This window comes from Delphinus delphis, chromosome X, assembly GCF_949987515.2.
Source record: "Delphinus delphis chromosome X, mDelDel1.2, whole genome shotgun sequence".
In the NCBI taxonomy this organism is placed as follows: Eukaryota; Metazoa; Chordata; class Mammalia; order Artiodactyla; family Delphinidae; genus Delphinus; species Delphinus delphis.
The window spans coordinates 77,062,408-77,086,668 of NC_082704.1; the positions used below are offsets into that span (position 1 = coordinate 77,062,408).

General features: G+C 39.2%; 1 non-coding gene across 1 annotated transcript; it reads right to left on the bottom strand.

Moving 5' to 3' along the window:
- Positions 1-407: 407 nt before the first annotated feature.
- On the bottom strand, positions 408-571 carry LOC132419118 (U1 spliceosomal RNA). The gene has a single exon (XR_009518126.1). It is a non-coding gene; the product is annotated as a U1 spliceosomal RNA (small nuclear RNA).
- Between the last annotated feature and the right edge of the window lie 23,690 nt (positions 572-24,261).

Below are 24,261 nucleotides of genomic sequence, written 5' to 3' on the forward strand. Positions count from 1 at the left end.
ATTTTTTGGAACAGTTTGAGAAGTATAAGGTGTTAATTTTTCTCTAAATATTTGTTAGAATTCCCCTGTGAAGCCATCTGGTTTGGATGTATGCTTATTAGATGTTTTTTAAATTATGTATTCAATATTGTTACTGGTATTTGGCCTGTTAATAATTTCTATTTCTTTTTGGTTCAGTCTTGGGAGATTTTATAATTCTAGGAATTTGTCCTTTTCTTCTAGGTTGTCCATTTAAAAACATTTTTTGTACTATTTTTAAAATCTTTATTTCTCTATGTCCCTGTAATATATTCACTACCACCCACATACACTTAAATGGATGATGAAGTCTTCAATATTAAAGATGAGCCACTGGACCCTTAGAAAACGGTTTTGAAAGATATCTACCATTAAAACACACACAAAAACATGAGAAAGCATGAATGCAGTCCCCCACTACCACATACTATGCAGCTGAGTTTTCTCCATTTGGGGAAATCTCAGGGATCAGCACATCTGGAATGCAATGGATGAACCTCACCCTGGGAAAACCACCTTCATAACCATGGTATCTCCCCTGCCTGGTAAGTATAGTTTGTCCATTTTATTGCCATATAGTTGTTTATAGTAGTCTCTTAAAACCCTTTGTATTTCTGTGGTGTCAGTTGTAACTTCTCTTCTTTCATTTCTGATTTTATTGATTTGAGCCCTTTTTTCTTGGTAGGTTTGGCTAAATGTATATAATTTTTTTTAATCTTTTCATAGATCCAGCTCTTAGTTTCATTAATTTTTAAATTTTTTTTCTTAAGTCTCCATTTATTTCTGTCCTGAACTTTATGATTTTTTACTTCTGCTACTTTTGGGTTTTGTTTGTTTTTCTTTATCTAGTTTCTTTGGTTATAAGGCTATGTTGTTCATTTTGGATTTTTCTTGTTTCCTGTGATAAGCTTGCAACACTCCAAACTTCCCTCTTAGAACTACTTTTGCTGCCTCCCATAGATTTTAGATTTTTGTGTTTTCATTTTCACTTGTCTCCAGGTATTTTTTTCCTCTTTGATTTCTCCAGTGATCCATTGGTTATTTAGTAGCATATTGTTTAACCTCCACATTGTTTTTGCAGTTTTTTCTTATAGTTGATTTCTAGTCTCATAGCATTGCAGATTGAAAAGATCCTTGATATGATTTCAATTTTCTTAAATTTACCGAGGCTTGTTTTGTGGCCTGACATATGAACTATTCTGGAGAATGTTCCATGTATACCAGAAAAGAATGTGCATTCATTCTGTTGCTTTTGGATGTTGCTTTTGGATGCTTTCTACATATACCTTTTAAGTCCTCATAATCTAATGTGTGATTTAAGGCCACTGTTTCCTCATTTATATTCTGTCTGGATGAACTCTCTACTGATGTAAGTGGTGTGTTATAACCCTCACTCTTATTTTGTTACTTTCTACTTTTCCCTTTATGTCTGTTAGTATCTGCTTTATGTATTTAGGTGCTCCTATTTTGGGTGCATACATATTTATAATATTTATATCTTCTATTGGATTGGTTCCTTGATTATTATATGATGTGTTTATTTCTCTCATAACAGTCTTTATTTCAAAGTCCGTTTTGTCTGATATAAGTATTGCTTCCCTGGCTTTCTTTTGATTTCTATTTGCATGGAACACCTATTAACATCCCCTTTCTTTCAGTCTGTGTGTGAGTCTTTAGATGTGAAGTGCATCTCTTATAGGCAGCATATATATGAGTCTTGTTTTTGTATCCATTCAGCCACTCTATGTCTTCTGATTGGAGCATTTAGTCTATTTACTTTTAAAGTAATTATTCATATGTATGTTCTTATTGCCATTTTGTTAATTGTTTGGGGGTTGTTTTGTATGTCTTTTTAATTTCTTTCTTCTTTTGTTTTCTTCTCTTGTGGTTTGATGACTATCTTTAGTGTTATATTTGGATTCTCTTTTCTTTTCTGTGTGTGTATCTATTATAGATTTTTGATTAGTGGTTACTATGAAGTTTATATATAGCAATTTACATATATACATGATTGTTTTAAGTTGCTGATCTCAATTTCAAATGCATTTTAACAACTCTGTATTCTCCTCGCCTCAGAATGACTACTTTTGTTATCATATTTTACATGCAACTGTGTTGTGTATCCCATAACTGCTTATTGTGTATAGAGACAATTTTAGCACTTTTGTCTTTTAACCTACTTACTAGTTTTGCATATGGATGATTTCCTAACTTTACTGTATGTATGTCTTTATGATGGGCTTTTTCTTTTCATGATTTTTATATTTCTAGTTGTGACCTTTTCTTTTTCACTTAGAGAAGTTCCATTACCATTTCTTGTAAAGTGTTTCTGGCGGTACTGAACTCTTTTAGCTATTGCTTTTCTGTAAAGCTTTTGATTTCTTTATCAGATATGAATGAAAGCCTTGCTATGTAGAGTATTCTGGGCTGTAGGTTTTTCCCTTTCATTACTTTAAATACAATGTCTTTAAATACACTTTAAATACACTATTTAAATACACTTTACACTTTAAATACACTATTTAAATACACTTTAAATACAGGCTCTTCTGGCCTGCAGAGTTTCTGCTGAAAATTCAGCTGACCAGTCTTATGGGAATTCCTTTGTATGTTACTTGTTGCTTTTTCCTTGCTGTTTTTAATAGACATTTTATCCATAATTTTTGCCATTTTAATTGCAATGTGTCTTGTATTCCTCTTTGGGTTAATTCTGTATGGGAGTCTCTGTGCTTCATGGACTTAGATGCCTGTTTCCTTTCCCAGGCTAGTAAAGATTTCAGCTATTATGTCGTCAAATATGTTTTCAACCCCATTTTTCTCTCTTCTTCTTTTGGGACCATTATAATGTGAATATTAGTACACTTGATGTTGTCCCAGAGGTCTCTTAAGCTGTGGTCATTTATTTTCATTCTTTTTTTCTTTTTTCTGTTCAGCATCAGTGATTTCCAATACTTTTTCTTCCAGTTGGCTGATCTGCTCCTCTGTATCACTTAGATGAATTTGATTATTTTTTTTATTTTAAGATTCCACATCAAAGAGAGATAATAAGGTATTTGTCTTTGACACAATTTTTAAAAAATCCATCTATCCATTGATGCACACCTACATTGTTTCCATAACTTGGTGTAAATAATGCCATAATAGACATGGGAGTTTGTATATCTTTTTGAGTTAGCGCTTTTTGTTTTCTTTTTTGTTTTTGTTTTTTGGATAAATACTGAGAAGTGGAACTTCTGGTTCATATGGTAGTTCTACTTTTAATTTTTTGAGGAACCTCTATACTGTTTTCCATAACGGTTGCACCAATTTATACTCCAAACATTAGTACAAAGGACTCCCTTTTCTCATCATCCTTACCAACACGTTTTTTTTTTTTTAATAACAGCCATTCTAGCAAGTGTGGGAAAAATAACTCTTTGTTATTTACATTTCCCTGATGATTCATGATGTTGAGCACATTTTCATGTACCTGTTGGCTATTGTATGCCTTCTTTGGAAAACTTTCTGTTTAGATCCTGAGCCCATTTTAAAATTGAGGGTTTTTTGTTGTTGTTGTTTTTGTTTTTGCTATTGAGTTTTATAAGTTCTTTATATATTTTGAATATTAGCCCCTTATCAGATATTTGATATGTCATTATTGTCTCCCATTTAGTAAGGCTCCTTGTAATTTTGTTTTATGGTTTCCTCTGCTGTACAGAAGATTTTTAGTATGATATAGCCCCACTTATTTATTTTTGCTTTTGTTGCTTTTGCTTTTGATATCAGAGTAAAAAAGTCATCTTCAACACTTACGTTAAGGAGCTTGCCACCAATGTTGTCTTTTAGGATTGTTATGTTTTCAGAGCTTACATTCAAGTCTTTAATGTATTTTGAGTTAATTTTGTGCATGGTGTAAAATTGTGGTTTTGTTTCATTCTTTGCCATGTTGAAAAGTGTAAATCTTAATGAAATGCCAACCAAAAATAATTACAACATGTGAAACACTGCAAAGCTAATAGGACCCCAGATTTTTTCATCACATCTGCCTTTTTTAATGTGGGGAAGGTGTGGGATGGCTCTGGTGACCACCAGAGACAGAGACCTGGGGGCCTCTGTGCACTTTCTGCAGATATCAAAGAGTATCAGATCTGCCCCTGAGGTCATACAGGAGCTGAAAGAAAGTCCCAGCTGGGGCCAGTCACCGCAATGGTTAGAAAAAAATAAACCCATCTCCACTTCTAACCTTGAAGAACAGATTCTCTAGAAACCATTCATAAAAGTAAAGCAAGAGACATCACCTACGTGACCATCATCTCCATGGATCAATTAATTGAGTGCCTACTATATGGACAGCACAATTAGATGCTTCCTAGATATTTAGTAACCAATTCAAGTAACTGTTATCTCCATTTTATGCATGAAGAAACTAAACAAGCTCAGAGAAGTCAAGTCACTCGCCAAGGTCACACAGCTGGTAGGTGAGAGATGTGAAAGGAGTAAGAACAAGGCTGGTTCCAACACTCACATTCAAAGAGCAGGGTTGCTCAGCACAAAAGTTGGAATCCCTCCAAATGGTAGCTGGTGTAATGTCTGCTTATGTCATGGTGGCTGTGTTTTCTTACCAGTTAGTATACTTTTTCCAGGGCATCCACTCATGGTCTAGGACTCTGCTGCCTGGCATCCTCAAACTCTGGACCATTGGGTTTGATACTCAGGTTTACTCCCAATGGGCACAGGTATAGTGATGGAGTCCTCACTTCACTGCCAGCTGGTGTCAGAAACTTGCCAGAAAGATGTATGAGGGACTCACACTTCTCTGTGACATATGTTAACCATGACCCTGAATTGAGTTTCCAGATCTCTCACCCAGTGGGTCCTCGGGGACAAATCCTTTATGCTGCCTCTAGTATCATGACTTTTGAAATCTAGCAAACTAGAAATTTACAAAAAGGCACAAAAAATCAGAAATTACCCACAAGTCCCACTACCTAAAATCAATCTCTGTCATTTTGTAAATTTTGAGGCATTTGTTTTTACCTATTTGATGTCCTGCTAGAGTTTTTTTTTTATTTGTCCACTGGTCATTAAGAGCATCCTTCCACTTACATTTAGAAAAAAACCCTAATTCTTAATGACTCATTAACTCATATATGAGACTATAATGTAAATTATGAGATAAAACCTCTATTTTAAAATATCAATGTTATTGTTAATATTTTGCAACCATAAAGAATGTGGTCAAGCATTTCCTTGTTTGTTATTTATGATTTCCTTCGGTAGCATTCCCAGAATTATGGGTCAAAACATATGGATACTTGACACAAATGCCCACACTGTCATCCAGTCTGCATTTCCCAGTCTGCAATGAGTGTGATCCTTCTACTTTTTACCCATACACACTAATCTCTCCTCTTGCAGATATTCCCCTTTAGAGGTAATTACATCATTCCCATTGGCAGTCAGTCTGTAGTCAGGGTAGACAAACTTTTCCCTCTGAGTTTGGAATCCTGAGCTGAATGTCTCCAAGGTAGAGAACCCACCAGAGACAACTTTGCATGTTTTTATTTGCTCTTCCAGTATTCTTATCATGGAAAAACTTTAAAACACCATGGTGCAAGTTGAGAAAATGATAAGTACCATGTAATAGAATCTGTATAAATCTCACAAATAAAACAGTTGCCTGTAGCCTTCACAGCCCCTCTGCTGAGGATAGAATTGAAAAAACTGTAGGTTTTGGCTCCTAAGTCAGGAAATGTTTTGATGGTAAATATGAGGGACAGTGGCAAGATGTAAATCAGGAAGGTGTGACTTCCTCCATGTTCAGGGGTCACACAGCCAACATGTCCCTCTGGGGTCTTAACTGTGGATGCAGACCTCCAGACTGCAACCATGGAAGGGCATGTCTAGAGCACAAGGGGTATGGGAGAGGGTGTACAGACAAGATCTATCAAAGTCCTTCATGCATGGGGCTCCGTGGCCAATGCTCACACATACACAAAGTAACATCCATCCTGGTAGGGGAAGGGGTTATCTTGGAGAATTAGCTTCCCCTTCTTCCCGCCTTCCATCCCTCCCACTCTCCTTTTGAAGGCAAAATCTGCATGGTGGGTGTGGGGATGCACAGAGCTCTCCATCTGCCTGGGTTCAAATCCAGACTCTGCCACTTCCCAGGTAGGTCATTTAGGTAGCAGATCTATGCCTCAGTTGCTTCACTGGAAAACACTGTACACACCTCAACAGGTTGTTATGAGGATTAAAATGAAATTTTTTGTGCTATTTTGGGCTCGTTCCTAGAGGTTGGCCAAGAGCCTGTGGCTCCAGACTTTCCAATGATGTTGGTAAGCACCTAAACCCCTATATTAAAAGCTTTTCTTGCTTAAGGCAGTTGAGTGTTATGGACTAAAAGTTTGTTTCCCACCCAAATTCTATTTTGAAGCCCTAACCCCTAATGTGATGGTATTTGGAGATGGGGACTTTGAGAGGTTAAGTTTAGATGAGATCATGAGTGTAGAGTCCCCATGAGGCAATTAGTGTCCTTGTAAAAAGAAAAAGATGGTACTTGCTCTTCTCATTCATTCATTCATTCATTCTTCTTCTTCTTCTTTACTTTCTCTCTTTTTCTTTCTTTCTTTCTTTCTTTCTTTCTTTCTTTCTTTCTTTCTTTCTTTCTTTCTTTCTTTCTTTCTTTCTTTCTTCCTTCCTTCCTTCCTTCCTTCCTTCCTTCCTTCCTTTCTCTCTCTCTTTCTTTATTTCTTTCTCTCTTTCTTTCCCTCTCCCTCTCTCTCCTTCTCCACCTCTGGCATGTGAAGACACAGTGAGAAGCTGGCTATATGTAAGCTAGGAACAGAGTTCTCACCAGGAAACTAATCTACAGGAGCCATCATCTTGGACTTCCAGCCTCCACAACTGTGTGAAATCAATGTTTGTTGCTTAAGCCACTTAGTCTATGTAATTTTGTCATAGCAGCCTGAGGTGACTAATATACTGAGTGATTTTGCTGTTTTGCAACATGTCCCAACTTTTATACTGGGCAGCCCTCCCCATCTCCTTGCCTCAGCCCCTCCACCCTCATTGCTATTTTTGGCATTTTTCATGCATGTGCACATGTTGTTCCCTCTGCCCAGGTTGCCCTTCCTTCTCTCCATCTGCCAGCTGGACTCTTAGCCTCTAAGGCAGACCTGAATTGCCACCCCTCTTCTGGTGTCATTCATAACATCTTTTCCCAGCACTTTGATGCACCGACAGAGTTAGCAGCCTTCTTCTAGGCCCCCAGTACTTGAACAACATTCATTAACACAATATTCAGCAAATACTGATTGAGCTCCCACCAGATGTCTGGAAATGTTCCTGCCACCGGTGTTCCATAAGAAGAAGCAGAGACAGGCCAGGAATGCACACAGTTTACCTGTTTACCAAGCTCCTTAGGAGCAGAGTGACCTTGGGCAATCCCTGAACTTCTTTCTGCTCCAAATGAAAAGTGAGTCTGTTGTTAGACTACCACCTATAAATGGCCAGACCAGGTCCCCAGCACAAGTCAAAATGTTAGGTAAGTACCAGTGATCACTCTCAGTGGGAGGGACAGGCAACGAACAAGTAGACTGATGTGCAGAAAGCTCTGCCCCTGTCCTGAGAGCTATGAGAATAGTCTGTCTACGGTGGTAAGGGAGGGCTTCCCTGGGAAGTGACACTTGAGTGGAGGTGACTTGAACACCTCTGAGTGTCTACCAGCCTGGATACAGAAGCTTCTTAGGCTGTGATTCCAGCCAGTGGTGGGCCAGGCAGTCCATCTGGCAGAAGAGTTTGGGCTGGCAGGCCAGGGTGCTGTCTGCTGTCCCAGAGTTTGTGTAATACCTGTACTGCTTAGATGGAGGGCTCAGGGGTAAGCAGTCTCAGGGCTGTAGGCTAGAAGATTCCCACTACACCAGTCCCAGTGTCCCTCTCCCTAACTTGCCTGAAAGTTCTTGTCACAGGGCTCAGGTCTGGTGCACAGTAGGTATGGAAGGTGTGGAAGACATCTGAGTGGCTTGGGGAAACTTGCAAAGAGCAGAAGTCCCCCCAAATCAGAACTGAGGCCAGGGAAAGCCAAGTGAGAAGTGAGAAGATGTCACATGAATCAGCATTCGAATCTCCCAAGTTTCATCTCACTGTGATTAAAAATCCACAAAATAATCCTAAACATTTTTTTCTTTTTCTTTTTTTTCTTAAGCATCACATTATTTACTTTGAAGAAAAAGGAAGCCACTCAAATGATCAAAAACAGGGGTCAAGAAAGTTTTGTGTTATGTAACCGTGAGAAGTGAAGTTTACAAAAACTATGTTAGCATGTGGAAAAAGCCTACAAGATGAGATTACGTAAAAAAGCAGCATAGAAAATTGTACATTCATTATGATTATGAATACCGTAGGGAAACTTACCCATAGGGGTAGAAAGGACATAGGCCAAAATAGCAAAAGTAATGTTGTTTTTATGGTTTTAATGTTTTCTTCTTATATTTTTTCCATTTTATATATTTTTGTAATAAGCGTACATCACTTGAAATTACTCTTCACAATTTGAATTTTTTATTAATTTCATTTCCTTTTTCCAAATTTTTATTTATTTATTTATTTATCTTTTAACATCTTTTTTTTTTAATCTTTATTGGGGTATAATTGCTTTACAATGGTGAGTTAGTTTCTGCTTTATAACAAAGTGAATCAGTTATACATATACATATGTTCCCATATCTCTTTCTACTTGAATCTCCCTCCCTCCCACCCTCCCTATCCCACCCCTCCAGGTGGTCACAAAGCACCGAGCCGATATCCCTGTGCTATGCGGCTGCTTCCCACTAGCTATCTACCTTACATTTTTTAGTGTATGTATATCCATGCCTCTCTCTCGCTTTGTCACAGCTCACCCTTCCCCCTCCCCATATCCTCAAGTCCGTTCTCCAAGAGGTCTGTGTCTTTATTCCTGTCTTACCCCTAGGTTCTTCATGACGTTTTTTTCTTAAATTCCATATATATGTGTTAGCATACGGTATTTCTCATTCTCTTTCTGACTTATTTCACTCTGTATGACAGACGCTAGGTATATCCACCTCATTACAAATAGCTCAATTTTGTTTCTTTTTATGGCTGAGTAATATTCCATTCTATATATGTGCCACATCATCTTTATCCATTCATCCAATGATGGGCACTTAGGTTGTTTCCATCTCGGGGCTATTGTAAATAGAGCTGCAATGAACATTTTGGTACATGACTTTTTTTGAATTTTGGTTTTCTCAGGGTATATGCCCAGTAGTGGGATTGCTGGGTCATATGGTAGTTCTATTTGTAGTTTTTAAAGGAACCTCCATGCTATTCTCCATAGTGGCTGAACCAATTCACATTCCCACGAGCAGTGCAAGAGTGTTCCCTTTTCTCCACATCCTCTCCAGCATTTATTGTTTGTAGATGTTTTGATGATGGCCATTCTGACTGGTGTGAGGTGATATCTCATTGTAGTTTTGATTTGCATTTCTCTAATGATTAATGATGTTGACCATTCTTTCATGTGTTTGTTGGCAGTCTGTATATCTTCTTTGGAGAAATGTCTATTTAGGTCTTCTGCCCATTTTTGGATTGGGTTGTTTGCTTTTTTGTTATTGAACTGCATGAACTGCTTGTAAATTTTGGAAATTAATCCTTTGTCAGTTGCTTCATTTGCAAATATTTTCTCCCATTCTGAGGGTTGTCTTTTGGTCTTGTTTATGGTTTCCTTGGCTGTGCAAAAGCTTTCAAGTTTCATTAGGTCCCATTTATTTATTTTTGTTTTTATTTCCATTTCTCTAGGAGGTGGTTGAAAAAGGATCTTGCTGTGATTTATGTCATAGAGTGTTCTGCCTATGTTTTTCTCTAAGAGTTTGATAGTTTCTGGCCTTACATTTAGGTCTTTAATCCATTTGAAGCTTATTTTTGTGTATGGTGTTAGGGAGTGAACCAATCTTATACTTTTACATGTACCTGTCCAGTTTTCCCAGCACCACTTATTGAAGAGGCTGTCCTTTCTCCACTGTACATTCCTGCCTCCTTTATCAAAGATAAGGTGACCATATGTGCGTGGGTTTATCTCTGGGCTTTCTATCCTGTTCCATTGATCTATCTTTCTGTTTTTCTGCCAGTACCATACTGTCTTGATTACTGTAGCTTTGTAGTATAGTCTGAAGTCAGGGAGCCTGATTTTAACATCTTTATTGGAGAATAATTGCTTTACAATGGTGTTTTAGTTTCTACTTTATAACAAAGTGAATAAGTTATACATACACATATGTTCCCATATCTCTTCCCTCTCAAGTCTCCCTCCCTCCCACCCTCCTTATTGCACCCCTCTAGGTGGTCACAGAGCTGATCTCCGTGTGCTATGTGGCTGCTTCCCACTAGCTATCTATTTTACGTTTGGTGGTGTATATATGTCTATGCCACTCTCTCACTTCGTCCCAACTTACCCTTCCCCCTCCACATATCCTGAAGTCCAGTCTCTAGTAGGTTTGCCTCTTTATTCCTGCCTTGCCCCTATGTTCCTCATGAACTTTTCTTTTTTCTTTTTTTTTCTTAGATTCCATATATATGTGTTAGCATACGGTATTTCTTTTTCTCTTTCTGACTTATTTCACTCTGTATGACAGACTCAAGGTCCATCCACCTCACTACGAGTAACTCAATTTCATTTATATTATGGCTGAGTAATATTCCATTGTATATACGTGCCACATCTTCTTTATCCATTCATCTGTTGATGGACACTTAGGTTGCTTCAGTGTCCTGGCTATTGTAAATAGAGCTGCAATGAACCCTTTGGTACATGACTCTTCTTGAATTCTGGTTTTCTCAGGGTATATTCCCAGTAGTGGGATTGTTGGGTCGTACCGTAGCTCTATTTTTAGTTTTATAAGGAACGTCCATACTGTTCTCCATAGTGGCTTTATCAATTTACATTCCCACCAACAGTGCAACCGTTTTCCCTTTTCTCCACACTCTCTCCATCATTTATTGTTTCTAGATATTTTGATGATGGGCATTCTGACTAGTGTGAGATGATATCGCATTGTAGTTTTGATTTGCATTTCTCTAATGATTAATGACGTTGAGCATTCTTTCATGTGTTTGTTGGTAATCTGTATATCTTTTTTGGAGAAATGTCTATTTAGGTCTTCTGCCCATTCTTGGATTGGGTCGTTTTTTTTTTGATATTGAGCTGCATGTGCTGCTTGTAAATTTAGGAGATTAATCATTTGTCTGTTGCTTCATTTGCAAATATTTGCTCCCATTCTGAGGGCTGTCTTTTCAGGTTGTATATGGTTTCCTTTGCTGTGCAAAAGCTTATAAGTTTCATTAATTCCCATTCGTATATTTTTGTTTTTATTTCCATTTCTCTAGGAGGTGGTTAAAAAATGATCTTGCTGTGATTTATATCATAGAATGTTCTGCCTGTTTTCCTCTAAGAGTTTGGGAGTGCCTGGCCTTCCATTTAGGTCTTTAATCCATTTTGTGTTTATTTTTGTGTATGGTATTAGGGAGTGTTTTAATTTCATACTTTTACATATACCTGTCCAGTTTTCCCAGCACCACTTATTGAAGAGGCTGTCTTTACTCCACTGTATATCCTTGCCTCCATAAACAAAGATAAGGTGACCATATGTGCGTGGGTTTATCTCCGTGATTTCTATCCTGTTCCATTGATCTATATTCCTGTTTTTGTGCCAGTACCATACTGGCTTGATTACTGTAGCTTTGTAGCATAGTCTGAAGTCAGGGAGCCTGATTCCTAAAAGCTCCATTTTTCGTTCTCAAGATTGCTTTGGACATTCGGGATCTTTTTTATTTCCATACAAATTGGGAAATTTTTTTGTTGTATTTCTGTGAAAAAATGTCAGTGGTAGTTTGATATGGATTGCTTTATATCTGTAGATTGCTTTACATAGTAGAGTCATTTTCACAGTGTTGATTCTTCCAATCCAAGAACATGGTATATCTCTCCATCTGTTTGTATCATCTTTAATTTCTTTCATCAATGTCATATTAATTTTCTGCATACAGGTCTTTTGTCTCCTTAGGTAGGTTTATTCCTAGATATTTTATTCTTTTTGATGCAATTGTACATGGGAGTGTTTTCTTAGCTTCACTTTCAGACTTTTCATCATTAGTGTATAGGAATGCCAGAGATTTCTGTGCATTAATTTTGTATCCTGCTACTTTACCATATTCATTGATTAGCTCTAGTAGATTCCTGGCAGCATCTTTAGGATTCTGCAAGTATCATAGCATGTCATCTGCAAGCAGTGAGAGCTTTACTTCTTGTTTTCCAATTAGGATACCTTTTATTTCTTTTTCTTCTCTGACTGCTGTGGCTAAAACTTCCAAAACTATGTTGAATAATAGTGTTAAGAGTGGGCAACCATATCTTGTAACTGATCTTAGTGGAAATGCTTTCAGTTTTTCACTATTGAGGACCATGTTGGCTGTGGGTTTGTCATATATGGCCTTTGTTATGTTGAAGAAAGTTCCCTCTAAGCCTACTTTCTGCAGGGTTTTTATCATAAATGGTGTTGAAAGCTTTCTCTGCATCGATTGAGATGATCATATGTTTTTTCTCCTTCAATTTGTTAACATGGTGTATCACATTGATTGATTTGCGTATATTGAAGAATCCTTGCCTTCCTGGAATAAATCCCACATGATCATGGTGTATGATCCTTTTAATGTTCTGTTGGATTCTCTTTGCTAGTATTATGTTGAGGATTTTTGCCTCTGTATTCATCAGTGATATTCGCCTGTAGTTTTCTTTCTTTTTGACATCTTTGTCTGGTTTTGGTATCAGGGTGATGGTGGCCTCATAGAATGAGTTGGAGAGTGTTCCTCCCTCTGCTATATTTTGGAAATGTTTGAGAAGGATAGGTGTTAGTTCTTCTCTAAATGTTTGATAGAATTCGCCTGTGAAGCTCTCTGGTCCTGGAACTCTGTTAGAAAATTTTTAATCACAGTTTCACTTTCAGTGCTTGTGATTTTTCTATTCATATTTTCTATTTTTTCCTAGTTCAGTCTTGGCAGTTTGTGCATTTCTAAGAATTTGTCCATTTCTTCCAGGTTGTCCATTTTATTGGCATAGAGTTGCTTGTAGTAATCTCTCATGATGCTTTGTATTTCTACAGTGTCAGTTGTTACTTCCCCTTTTTCATTTCTAAGTCTGTTCATTTGCATCTTTTCCTTTTTTTTGATGAGTCTGGCTAATGGTTTATCAATTTCGTTTATCTTCTCAAAGTACCAGCTTTTAGTTTTATTGATCTTTGCTATCATTTCCTTCATTTCTTTTTCATTTATTTGTGATCTGATCTTTATGCTTTCTTTCCTTCTGCTAACTTTGGGTTTTTGTGTTTTTTTTGTTTTTCTTTCTCTAATTGCTTTAGGTGCAATGTTAGGTTTTTTATTTGAGATGTTTCCTGTTTCTTAACGTAGGATTGTATTGCTATAAACTTCCCTCTTAGAACTACTTTTGCTGCATTCAATTGGTTTTGCATCGTCGTGTCTGCATTGTCATTTGTTTCCAGGTATTTTTTGATTTCCTCTTTGATTTCTTCAGTGATCACTTCGTCATTAAGTAATGTATTGTTAAGCCTCCATGTGTTTGTAATTTTTACAGGTCTTTTCCTGTAATTGATATCTAATCTCATAGCATTATGTTTGGAAAACATACTCGATACAATTTCAATTTTCCTAAATTTACCAGGGCTTGATTTGTGAACCAAGATATGATCTATCCTGGAGAATGTTGCATGAGCACTTGAGAAGAATGTGTATTCTGTAGTTTTTGGATTTAATGTCCTATAAATATCAATTAAATCCATCTTGTTTAATGTATCATTTAAAGCTTGTGTTTCCTTATTTATTTTCATTTTGGATGATCTGTCCATTGGTGAGAGTGGGGTATTAAACTCCCCTACTATGAATGTGTTACTGTCGATTTCCCATTTTATGGCTGTTAGTATTGGCCTTATGTATTGAGGGGCTCCTATGTTGGGCGCATAAATATTTACAGTTGTTATATCTTCTTCTTGGATGAATCCCTTTATCATTTTGTAGTGTCCTTCTTTGTCTCCTGTAATAGTCTTTATTTTATAGTCTATTTTGTCTGATAGGAGAATTGCTACTCCAGCTTTATTCTGATTTCACTTGCATGGAATACCTTTTTTTATCCCCTCACTTTCAGTCTGTATTTGTCCCTAGGTCTGAAGTCAGTCTCTTGTAGACAGCATATATATGGGTCTTGTTATTTTTAATCCATTCAGTGAGTCTGTGTATTTTGGTGGGAGCATTTAATCCATTCACATTTAAGGTAATTATTGATATGTATGTTCCTATTCCCCTTTTCTTAATTGTTTTGGGTTTGTTATTGTAGGTCTTTTACTTCTCTTGTGTTTCTTGCCTAGAGAAGTTCCTTTAGCATGTGTTGTAAAGCTGGTTTGGTGATGCTGCACTGTCTCAGCTTTTGCTTGCCTGTAAGCGTTTTAATTTCTCCATCAAATCTGAATGAGATCCTTGCTGGGTAGAGTATTCTTGGTTGCAGGGTTTTCTCCTTCATTACTTTCAGTATGTCCTGCCACTCCCTTCTGGCTTGCAGAGTTTCTGTTTAAATAGTCAGCTGTTAACCTTATGGGGATTCCCTTGTGTGTTATTTGTTGTTTTCCCTTGCTGATTTTAACATGTTTTCCTTGTATTTAATTTTTGACAGTTTGATTAATATGTGTCTTGCATGTTTCTCCTTGGATTTATTCTGTATGGAATTCTCTGTGCTTCCTGGACTTGATTAACTATTTCCTTTCCTGTATTAGTGAAGTTTTCAACTATTATCTCTTCAAATATTTTCTCAGTCCCTTTCTTTTACTCTTCTTCTTCTGGGACCCCTATAATTCGAATGTTGGTGCATTTAATGTTGTCCCAGTGGTCTCTGAGACTGTCCTCAGTTCTTTTCATTCTTTTTTCTTTATTCTGCTCTGCAGTAGTTATTTCCACTATTTTATCTTCCAGGTCACTTATCCATTCTTCTGCCTCAGTTATTCTGCTACTGATCTCTTCTAGCGAATTTTTAATTTCATTTATTGTGTTGTTCATCATTTGTTTGCTCTTTATTTCTTCTAGGTCCTTGTTAAACGTTTCTTGCATTTTGTTTATTCTATTTCTAAGATTTTGGAACATCTTTACTATCACTATTCTGAATTCTTTTTCAGGTAGACTGCCTATTTCCTCTTCATTTATTAGGCCTGGTGTGTTCTTACCTTGCTCCTTCATCTGCTGTGTGATTTTCTGTCTTCTCATTTTGCTTAACTTACTGTGTTTATGGTCTCCTTTTTGCAGGCTGCAGGTTCGTAGTTCCCTTTTTTTTTTGTGTCTGTCCCCAGTGGCTAAGTTTGTTTCAGTGGGTTGTGTAGGCTTCCTCATTGATGGGACTAGTGCCTGTGTTCTGGTGGATGAGGCTCGATCTTTTCTTTCTGGTTGTCAGGTCCACTTCTGGTGGTGTGTTTTGGAGGGGTTGTTGCCTTATTATGATTTTAGGCAGCCTCTGTGCTAATGGATGGGGCTGTGTTCCTGTCTTGCTAATTGTTTGGCATAGGGTGTCCAGCACTGTAGCTTGCTGGTCTTTGGGTGAATCTGGGTCTTGGCGTTGAGATGGAGGTCTCTGGGAGATTTTCACCATTTGATATTATGTGGAGCTGGGAGGTCTCTTGTAGACCAGTGTCCTGAAGTTGGCTGTCCCACCTCAGAGGCATAGCACTGACTCCTTGTTGGAGCACCAAGAACCTTTCATCCACATGGCTCGGAGTAAAAGGGAGAAAAAATAGAAAGAAAGAAAAAAAGAAAGTGGATAAATAAAATAAAGTAAAGTAAAGTAAATAAAGTTATTAAAATAAAAAATAATTATTAAGAAAATAAATTTTATAGTTAAAAAACCAACCAAGCAAACAAACAAAAATAGTCTGACAGACCCCTAGGACAAATGGTGAGAGCAAACTATACAGAGAAAATCACACACAGAAGCATACACATACACACTCACAAAAAGAGAAAAAGGTGAAAAAATATATTTGCTCCCAAAATCCACCTCCTCAACTTGGGCTGATTCGTCGCCTATTCATATATTTCACAGGTGCAGGGTACATCACACTGAATGTGAAGATTTAATCCGCTTCTCCTGAGGCTGCTTGGAGAGAGTTCCCTTTCTATTTTTCTTCGCACAGCTCCTGTTGTTCATCTTTGGATTTGGACCCGCCTCTGCATGTAGGTCACCTGACGGCGTCTTTTCTTCCCTGAGACAGGACAAGATTAAAGGAGCAGCTGATTCGGGGGCTCTGGCTCACCCAGGCTGGGGGGAGGGAGAGGTACAGATGCGGAGCAAGCCTGCAGAGGCAGAGGCCGGCGGGACATTGCACCAGCCTGAGGCGTGCTGTGCGTTCTCCCGGGGAAGCTGTCCCTTGATCCCGGGACCCTGGCAGTGGCGGGCTGCACAGGCTCCCGGAAGGGGCAGTGTGGATAGTGACCTGTGCTTGCACACAGGCTTCTTGTTGGGAGCAGTAGCTGCCTTAGCATTTCATGCCCATCTGTGGGGTCCATGCTGATAGTCGCGGCTCGCGCCCGTCTCTGGAGCTCCTTTAAGCGACGCTCTTAAATCCCTCTCCTCGCGCACCAGGAAACAAAGAGGGAATAAACAGTCTCTTGCCTCTTCGGCAGTTCCAGACCTTTTCCCAGACTCCCTCCCAGCTAGCTGTGGTGCACTAGCCTCCTTCAGGCTGTGTTCACGCAGCCAACCCCAGTCTGGGTCTAGTCAAATAAAAGGAAAGCAGAACAGGAAAGCAACCTGAATGCCCTTCAGTAGGGGATAAAATGCTGTGTTGCACTCTAAGTGGCTGATCACAGAATCACGTGCAGAAAAACTCTGGGAGTACAAAGCCAGCTGCAGAACTCTCTGTATACAATGTGATTCTATTCATGAGAAAGAAAAATGTGCATAGAACACCGTCATCTAGGATGCAGCAGGACCAAAGTGAGCTCTGAAGAGATGAGGCATCAGCCTGGCCAACAGGAGCAGCCAGGCAGCTACAAAATAGGCTCTGTTTGTCTCTGGAAAATGACAGTCCTAAGGATCTGGTTTTGGGCAGTGCCAACAGCAAAGTACAAATGGGAGAGTGAATGGGGCCAGCAGTTCTTGGCCCACAGGAAGGAGATGCTCAGTTCCACCTGCTGAACTCCTCTTTCGGACAACTAAGTGGACAGACCAGCAGTTGCCTTGTAAGCTGGATGTGAGCCACCCTCCAGATCTCCCTTCCCCTTGGGCTCAAGGTTCAAGAGACTGCTGAAGCAACAGGAGGCTGAAAGGAGACCTCTGTCCAAATTAAAGCCTAAGTCTTTCAAGGCTAAGGGGAAATAATCCAGGTCAGCCAGGGGCAGGCAAGAGTTCCCAGCACCTGCCCTGGGTCAGGTCTGCCCATAAAGTGCTTACTTTCCAGTGGATGAGATGACAATACATCAAATTCAACAGATGGGACATGAACCATGAACAGAAATACCATTCCCAGAGAAGGGACCAATGCTGAAAATGAAAGTAAGCTGCTCAGGGAAGGCCTCCATGAGATGAAACTGTTTGTGCAAAGACTTGAAGAAGGTGAGGAAGCCACAGCGGGGCCTGGAGGAAAGGTAAGCCCGGCAGAAGGCACAGCCAGTGCAAAGACCCTGGGGCAGAAGTGTACCTGGATCCCAGGAAGAGCTGAGATGATGGGGTGGATGATCAGGGCTGTGAGGGTTACTGGGAGGACTTTGTGTCTGACTGTGAGTGAAGAGGGAACCATGACAGGGTGTCCAAGGGGCTTGGACTGACCTGGGTTTTATCAGGAGCCCTCTGGCTGTTCAATGGGAAATGGACTACTATGGGAATGAACAGATAAATGAATGCAGGAATCAATGATTGAATGAATAAAGAGGGTGATGAGAAGAAGAAGCCAAGCCACGCTCAAGCCACACAGGAGACATACAAAATGATTGGCAGTATATGGGCTGCATGCCGTTAACTATGTCTTGCAAGTACTTGCCTGATGTCCTCAAAGCTGGAGCTTAGGCTCCCTTTAGGAGCACATCCCACCAGGTCCCTGTTACTGGCTTCATTTTGCTGTCAAGGACCCTGAAGCTCGGGAGTGATAGACCTTGCCAAGGTTACACGGCCCCATTAATGGATACATCTAGGATGGGAATCTATATCCTTCTTACCACAAAACCCGGTTTCTGGACTTCTGAGGGGCAGCAGCATCCCCACTCCTCAGACAATCCAGGAGCTAATTCTGAGTCAATCTAAGGAAGAAAAGGGCTTTGAGAATTTTTTTAACATCTTTATTGGAGTATAATTGCTTTACAATAGTGTGTTAGTTTCTGCTTTATAACAAAGTGAATCAGTTATACATATACATATGTTCCCATATCTCTTCCCTTTCAAGTCTCCCTCCCTCCCACCCTCCCTATCCCACCCTCTAGGTGGTCACAAAGCACTGAGCTGATCTCCCTGTGCTATGCGGCTGCTTCCCACTAGCTATCTATTTTATGTTTGGTAGTGTATATATGTCCATGCCACTCTCTCACCTTGTCACAGCTTACCCTTCCCCCTCCCCACATCCTCAAGTCCATTCTCTAGTAGGTCTGTGTCTTTAGTCCCATCTTACCCCTAGGTTTTTCATGACTTTTTTTCCTTAGATTCTATATATATATATGTGTTAGCATACGGTATTTTTTTTCTCTTTCTGACTTACTTTATTCTGTATGACAGACTCTAGGTCCATCCACCTCATTACAAATATCTCTTCTGAAGACACAGGATTTCTGGCGACCTTGCTCTTCATGGAGGAAGTTCTTTACATATGCTACCTGCATGAGATGGGCTGGATCTCTCTCAGGCCTCACAGGGTAGGGCTGAAATTTATCACTCTATATTTTAATAAAAAGACCATTCAAGGCCCCCCAAATTAATTTGCCCTAGGAAGACAATTACATGTCAAATAATACACCCACTGAGCAAAATATTTAAGAAAAAAACCAGTTAGGAAGGCTTTGGGTGGACTGATTCTGAGATATATGAGCTCAACTCAGAAGTCCTTGGAAAGTTATTATCAAGTGGTATTGAACACAGGTGTGCAGGCAATAATGTGTGAGGGAGTTCATTTATAATATTTGTGCCCTGTCACAATTTATTTCAAACCTACAAATAACATCTGTGGGAAAGGCAGTCTTCATCTTCTAATAAAAAGATATTAACAGCACCTCGAAAAGCCAGCATGGGAGGAATCAGATATCCCTGAGCTGAGGGGCTGCAAAGGGATGTGCCCTGTGGCCATAGTTGTCCCCACATGGGCAAGGCTGCCCTGAGTCAGTGGCTAGCATACAATATGGAGGGCTCATATCAAAATGTGGGTTGATGACTTGTGAAATGTTGGATGCCAACATGTCCACTGGCAACGACTGGTGGGAATGGAGAAGCCAGCTGACTCCTTGAATGGACCCAAGTCCCCACACCAGCCAGCCTTTCTTAGTTACACGTGGCTGTATGACCCCTGTAGGCCCCTAGGTTTGCACTCTCTGATGGAATCTTCAGGTGTGGAAAGTGAGGCCCAGAGTGGTTAAGTAAGTTGCTTGGGATCATATTGCAAGGTGGGACAGTAAGGACTCAAGCCCACCTCTGCTTCTCCCAGCCTATATCAGGGCTGCAGCTTGGCCTGGGGTCAGACCAATGAATATGGGTTATCATGGGATTTGGTGCATGTAGATCAAGGCCACTACAGCTCTCACGCCAAATCTAGCTTGCTGTCTGCTTTTGTAAGTAAAGTTTTATTGGAACATGGCCATGCCCACCCATATCTGTACTGGGATACTGTAGCTTGCAGACAACAGTGACCCAAGGGGGTGCTGCCCATTCAAGTTGACCTGACTGTTATCAGAACCTGCAGTCTTAGTGAGCTTGTGCCCTTGTCTGGCAACCCCTTCATTGCCCAGAGGAGGTTCCCATCAGGGTACATGGCCCCTTTACAAGGCTGTGAGCAGGGGCAGCCTGGGGTCCGGGGGAATGGCAGTGACAGGAAAGCATCAGGACCGCACTTATAGACAAGGTCATCCTGGTTCTTTTGCCAGCTGTGACTGCTGGGGAGCGGCTGGGGGGCAGTTTGCCAGGGTCATGATGGTTACCGTAGAAGGCCCCAACCTCCTCCCAATGGCTGCTGCAGCCCTACATTGAATCTGCCAACAGTCCTTCAGAACCACTGTGAGGGCAGATCCCAAATTCAAATTCACCTACTTACCACCTCTATATCACCCCATGGCCTGGACACGAGCATGTCTTCCTGGGGCTCCAAGGAGGCCTCCCAAGGAGTGTCTTTTCCGAGATCCTAGTCAACACAGCAACAGAGGGACCACACAGAATCCAGATGGTGTCACTTCTCTGCCTAAAGCATTCAATGGCTCCGTGTGCACTTAGAATAACTTTTATGTCTTGGCTTTTGCTTCCCCCATCTATTCTTGCCCATTCCTGCTTGCCCACCAGATTCACATGATATTGTCCATATTCCACATCCTTAAACATACCAAGCACATTGCCACCTCATGACCTTTGCTCCTGCTGTTCCTTTTCCTACAGTAAGGTTCCTCAGACTATTCTTATGGCTCTTGACTTACCCTTCAGTGTCCTTTTAACCATCATCTTCTCAGAAAAACCTATTCCCTGAAACCTGCTCCAGCTGAGGCCAATCCTGTTGTGCCCTGTCACTGTAACCTGTTCATTTTCCAGTAGTGCAAATGGTAGTTTCTACTACTTATGTGTTCACTTATGAGTGTCTCTCCTCCACCTAACTGAGCCTGGCCAGGGAAGAACCTGGTCTGATAATTGGGACTTCGTACATATGTGCTGAATTAGTGATTAAAAGAGAAGAACAAATTAAATATATTTTAAGTGAGAAAGTTCTCAGGGGTTTGAAGAGAGGTGAGGCAGTTGTGAATTTTTGGGGGGCATGTAGAATCAGAGGTGCCTGGGAGGCTCTTTTGTGTTGTCCTTTAGGAGTAGGAGGGGATGACAGGGTAGAATCCAGCCAGGAGCTGGTGGTGTGAGGAGCAGACAGAGGGGGGCAATGCAGTGTGTCAGTCAAGAGCGAGGACTCTGGAGCTGGGCAGCCCAGATCAAATCCTACACAAATCTCTTAGAAGCTGTGTCCTCCAATAGCCCTTCTAGGACACATATCCTGAAAACTGGAGATTATGGTATCACCTCTGCAGGAATTATACTGGTGCCAGATAAATATGCTCTACATGTCAGCATTCTTGTTACAGAAATAACTCACACTCCAGACACTTTCTCCATCTTGTGCTCTGGCCAAGAAAAACAATAGAATGCGGGTGTTCCCTGGAGGGCAGCTGCACACTCAAGGATGCTGTCCTAATCTAGGCCTGGTGTACCCTTTCAGTGCGGTCCTGTTGGAAGGTAACTGGCCACCTGGAGAAGGACTCTGATACTTGTCTCACTGGAGCATTCTGGTCTGGTCATTCTCAAAATCACCAGAGAAAAAAGATAACTTCCTCATTGTACAAGTCTTCAAGGTTTTTCAAAAATGAGATTTATTATTTTAAATATTAAAGAGAAACTTCCATTTGAGTCCAGAAGCCTGTTGTGTGTGTGTTTTAACAGCTTTATCAAGGTATAATTGATACACAATAAATTCAACATATTTAAAGTGTACAATTTGATCAGTTTCAACATATATGTGTACCTGTGAAATAGGTATGTTTAGAAATAATGAACATATCCATTATCCCCCAAAACTTCCTTGTGCCCATTATAATCCCTCCTTCATGATCCTCCCCATCCCCAGGGAACCGTTGATTCATAAGAATTAATTTGCATTTTCTAGAATTTTATATAAATTGAATCACACACTGTATATTGTTTTTCTGGCTACTTTCACTCAGCATAATTACTTTATCTCCATTCAAATCACTGTGTATATCAATAGTTCATTTCTTTTTATTGCCAAGTGTTATTCCATTGTATGAATATACTACTGTCTGTTTATCCATTTATTAGTTGGTGGATATTTATTTCCACTTTTTGTCTATCATGAAGTATACTGCCATGTACATTTGTGTACAAGTTTCTGTGTGAATATAAGTTTCCATTTCTTTTGGGTAAATGTCTAGGAGAAGGATGGCTGGATTGTATGGTAGACACATGCTTAATCTTTTAAGAAACTGCTAAACTATTTTTCAACATGGTTATACCATTTAGCATTCCTAAAAACAAATTATGAAACTTTCCTCCACATCCTCATGGGCACTTGGTATGATCAGTCATTTTAATTTTTAGCCATCTTATTAGGTGTGTAGTAATATGTCATTCTAGTTTTAATTTGCATTTTCCTAATACCTAATGATGCTGAGAATCATCCCTTTGAAAGGATCTTTCACAGAAAAACTTTTCAAAATGTTAAGTCCATTTTTTCCTTTAAAAATTGTGCTTTCAGTGTCAAGTCTTAAGAACTCTTTGTCTAGTAGTAATCCTGATGATTTTTTTCCATTTTTTTCCAAAGGTTTTATAGATTTATATTTAACCTTTGATCAACTTTGAGTTAAATTTTATATAAGGTATGAGGTTGAACTTGAGATTGCTTTGTTCAGCCTATGGATATCTGTTTGCTTCAGCACCAAGTTGAAAAGGCTATTTTCTGTCTGTTAAATTGGTTTTGCATCTTTCTTAAAAATCAATTGGACATATTTCTGAGTTCTCTATTCTGTTCCATTGATCCATATATCTGTCCCTCTGACAATAACAGTCTTGATTACTATAGCTATAGAGTAAGCCTTAACATCAGGTACAGTGATTCCTCCTACTTTTTTCAAAATTGTCTTAAGCTAAGTCTTTTATTTTTCTATACAAATTTTAGAGTAACCTTATATGTCTAAAATAATCCTTGCTTAGATTTTGATAGGCATTGCATTAAGCCCATCAATCAATTGGGAGACAAAAACATCCTGAAATTTTCCAACACAGTCCATCAATAATTCATGAACGTAGTATATTTCACTATTTATTTCGGTCTTCTTTGCTTTCTTTTGTCTGCATTTTCACATATAGAAATCTTGTACATGTTTTATCAGATTTATGCATAAGCAATTAACGTTCCTTTGAGCAGTTATAAATAATTTGTTTTAAATTTTGGTTTGTACATATTTATTGTTGGTATGTAGAAATGTAATTTTTGTGTGTGTTGATCTTGTATCCTGCTACCTTGCTGACTTTTTTCAATAGTTCTAGGAGGGTTTTTGGTACATTCTTTGGGATTTTCTATGTATACAATCAGGTTGTCTGAGAAGAGCGTTAGTTTTATTTCTTCCTTTCCAATCTGTATGTCTTTTATTCCTTTTTCTTGACTTACTGCTCTGGGAGTGATATGTTAAATAAGAACTGTGAAAGTGTATATTCTTGCCTTGTTCCAGATCTTAGAGAGAAAGCATTCAGTCTGTCATCAGTAGCTAATCTGACAACCACTGCCTTTTAATTGGGGTATTTAGATCATTTATATTTAAAGTGATTATTAAAAATGATTAGGCTTAAATCTATTTGTTTTCTTTCTGTCCCATTGCTTCTTTTTTTTCCATTTTTGTTCTCTTTCTGCCTTCTTTTGGAATATTTGAATATTGTTTATGATCTCATTGTAGTTTTAATCCCTACAAGTTGGATTTGGATTTTTTAAAAATATCACTTATGTTTATACATAACCCGTTGAACATATGGTTAGGTGTAAACATGGACATAGAGTTATAACAATTTTTAATGACGTTTCTGCTAATTCTAGGATCAGTGTCTGTTTTGGGTCAGTTTTGATTGATTTTTTCTTTCTATATGGATTGTATTTCATTGTTTCTTTTTATGCCCAAATCCTCTTCATTGAACATCTAACATTGCGAATTTTACCTTGCTGGATATTTTTGTATTTCTTTATATTTTCCTGAGTTTTGTTCTAGACACAGGTGAGTAATGTGGAAACAGTTTGATCCTTTAAGGTCTTACTTTTAAGTTTGTTAGATGGGACCCAGGCAGTGCTCAGTTTAGGGCTAGTCATTTTCTACTACTGGGCCAAGTCTGTTCAGAATACTTTTGCCAATTTCCCATGCATCATGAGGTTTTTCAGTCTGGTTGGTGAAAATTGACACTTTTCCTGTTTATATGTG